The sequence below is a fragment of the Esox lucius genome, chromosome 13, assembly GCF_011004845.1.
Source record: "Esox lucius isolate fEsoLuc1 chromosome 13, fEsoLuc1.pri, whole genome shotgun sequence".
NCBI classification, from domain to species: Eukaryota; Metazoa; Chordata; class Actinopteri; order Esociformes; family Esocidae; genus Esox; species Esox lucius.
Window position 1 is genome coordinate 5882628 of NC_047581.1, and position 3176 is coordinate 5885803.

At 40.9% G+C, this 3176-nt stretch overlaps 1 long non-coding RNA gene across 1 annotated transcript; it reads right to left on the reverse strand.

Annotated features, from left to right (window-relative positions):
- Positions 1–252: 252 nt before the first annotated feature.
- LOC109616493 lies at positions 253–2237 on the reverse strand. The gene is made up of 4 exons (XR_002197629.2): positions 1915–2237; positions 709–772; positions 494–596; positions 253–321 (listed from the first exon to the last, which is right to left on the reverse strand). It is a non-coding gene; the product is annotated as an uncharacterized LOC109616493 (long non-coding RNA).
- Positions 2238–3176: the final 939 nt, after the last annotated feature.

A 3176-nucleotide genomic window follows, 5' to 3' on the forward strand; every position in this document is an offset into this window, starting at 1 on the left:
CACTGTGCGCACCTGTGTTGTGGTAGGTTAATCACCATGTCAATTTAAGTTAATTCCTTTCAGATGATGGTCTGGTCTGGAACTTGGATCTGGATGGTTAGAGACTAAAATAATAAAAAAATCAAAATTAGTATAATAATCATATCTGACCCTGTTGACCTTTGTGTCACTTGCCACTACTAATGGCATTCTGGTGGTTTGTCTTGGGTCTCACAACCAATGAAGTTGTGGTTTTAAGAGGAGACTCCTTGCCTTTTTAGTGGAAAAGTTGAGAGGTGTTGGAAGGAAGATGAAGATGTTGAGGAGGAGGACGACCAAAGTCTTTTTGATTCATATATGAAAGAACAACAAATTAGTTGAAAAGGCTTTATTACCAGATTATTTTAGTCAAGATATCTTACTAGAGTAATTGTCTATTTGGATATATTGTACTCACTTGATGCTTTCCAACATCAGGCTAAATTAATAAAATTAAAAACTAATATTTTCTCACTTGATAAGTTGTCTGTCGCTTTGGCATTCTTGCTCCTAGTTAGTGTTGAGGTCTGATGTCACACATGACTTCTCCCACTGCTCTGTAATCTTGTGAAGATATTCTGTAACAGATGACAAGGACCATGCACAGTTAATGACCGTAACAAAATAAATTGTGTAGTATTACAAATACATACATTAGAAAAATAAATATGACTGTACACATAATATTACCTGTTTCAAAGAGTACTGGTGCTGGGTATTGCTTCCATCCTGGTTGTGGGGAGATTTGAACAATCTGTTTAAAATTCAGGCTTTGTCAGCATAAGAGGGCCACCATGCAAGACCATTGGAATACCAGTACTTTGCCCCTGTTCCCCAACACAGTGGGAGAGTAACTGTACATTTGGGTAAACATGTAAAGTCCTGTTAGCACATACCTGCCAACACTCCCGTTTTTCCCGGGTTTCTCCCGTTTTTTTGCCTTATCTCCCGGACCCGTCACGGTTTGTTATTTCTCCCGGGAAACTCCCGTAATTTGCACGCCCCAAACTCCTTTATAAATCATTGGACCAATATGTTTGTCGAATGTTGACTAGTTGCCAGATCTTGTATGAAAAGCATCATATTCACACACCATACAATTTTCAACATGTTTGTCACATAACCTGGAAACCTATAACCCAGTTGGGCAGTTGATCTCTACGCAAGCTTCCCGGAAAGTTCAGACCCGAACGCGAGCGATAATAATGGCAGGTGAAGGCGGTGTTCCCGCAAATAAATATAGCTGTAAATTTCAACATTGTTGGACGCAACAATTTACATGCACCTTACCGGGTCATATCGACAAACTCCACGCTTTTTGTAAGGTTTGTCGCATTGATTTTAATGTAGCGCGCGGCGGTAAAAATTACATTACGCAGCACATAAAAACACAGCGGCACCATCGCGCTGAGGCACAAACATAAAAAAAAAGATAAATATTAATAAATCAAGTTGTGTTATCATTTATATTGCAATGTAAATAATACATTATTTACAAATCTCCCGGATTTTGAAAACCAAATGTTGGCAGGTATGTGTTAGCAAGATTAAAACCAGAACTATTTCGGCTACGTCCGCAAGTGTACAAAATCGCCAAACCGGAGGCATTACCGAAGTTATAAGCCAAAATCTCAGTTTCCGGTGAAACTAGTTTTTCAAAATATCTTCACCGTGAAACGAGTTTTTCAAAAGGTCCGTTTTCAGTTACCTAAAACGCAGTTTGCGTTTGGATGAAACGCACAGAAAGCCCCATAAAAAAATATACACGTGTACTTAGCTAGCTAGGTACACTGCGCACATTGTTGTAGTTCCCATTATTAGATAGAAACACAATTTGCTTACCTACGCATATAACTAAGCTAGCTAACTTAATTTCGAGATAGTTTTTGTACTCACCTTATGTTCTATGAAAATGATTTTGTAACAAAAATATCTTGTCGCCGGATAAGGTCTGTATCGGACTTTGGTCAGGAAATAAATGGCCATGGAAAAAACTGTGCAGCATTGTACAGCGTTAACGCATGGAACCGCCCATCTCAGACCCATTTCCTGGCCACACATTTCTTTCCGTCGTTCACGCGTACAGTCGACCTCCCCTCGACGCTCTAAACCGCTTTCGATCTTCCGATCTTATGCTGACATCGGCAAAACGTATGTGTGCTATCTGGGCCACTGCTTGGCTAGCAAGCAAGGGCCTCAAAGATGCCAGAATAATGACATGGCCCCCTTCCTTACCTGACTTAAATCCTATTGAGATCTTTTTTACTCTTCTCAAACGTGAGCTTTACACTCATGGCAGTTATTAAAAAGAAGGGTGGCTATATTTGTCACTTTAATTTTGTATTACTTATTTTACACTGAACAAAATTATAAACTCAACACTTAAGTTTTTTCCCCTATTTATCATTAGCTGAACTCAAAGATCTAAGATGTATACAAAAGGCCTATTTCTCTCAAATATTGTTCACAAATCTGTCTAAATCTGTGTTAGTGAGCACTTATCCTTTGCCGAAATAATCCATCTACCTCACAGGTGTGGTATATCAAGATTCTGATTAGACAGCATGATTATTGCACTAAGTGTGCCTTAGGCTGGCCACAATAAAATAAATGAATGAGTTTTGGAAGATTTGGAAGACAAAAGAGACAACATCCCTGTGTGTCCAGCGATCAACACCAACCCCCCACCATCGGGGCCCGTTCACATTCACCAATACCCACCTCTGCCACTACAATGTAACTGCCTGGAGGGGGCCTGGAGGGGGCCTGGAGGGCGACGTTAACAGACTATTCAAGAGACAGAACCCCTGCAAAGAAGCATGTCCTAACAGTGTCTCCCTATCCACCCTAAATCACTGTGCAGATCACCTTTCTGCTGTTTTTACCGACATCTTCAACACTTCACTGGAGACTTGCTGCATCCCAGCTTGTTTTAAGTCCTCCATGATAATCACAGTCCCCAAAATGCCAAGGATTACAGGACTAAATGACTACAGACCCATCGCCCTGACCTCTGTGGTTAACAAGTCATTTGAGCGCCTTGTGTTGTTCCAACTCAAGACCATTACCGACCCTCTACTAGACCCACTGCAGCTTGCCTACAGGCCCAACAGGTCTGTAGACGATGTGGTCAACATGGCTCTTCACTTCATCCTCCA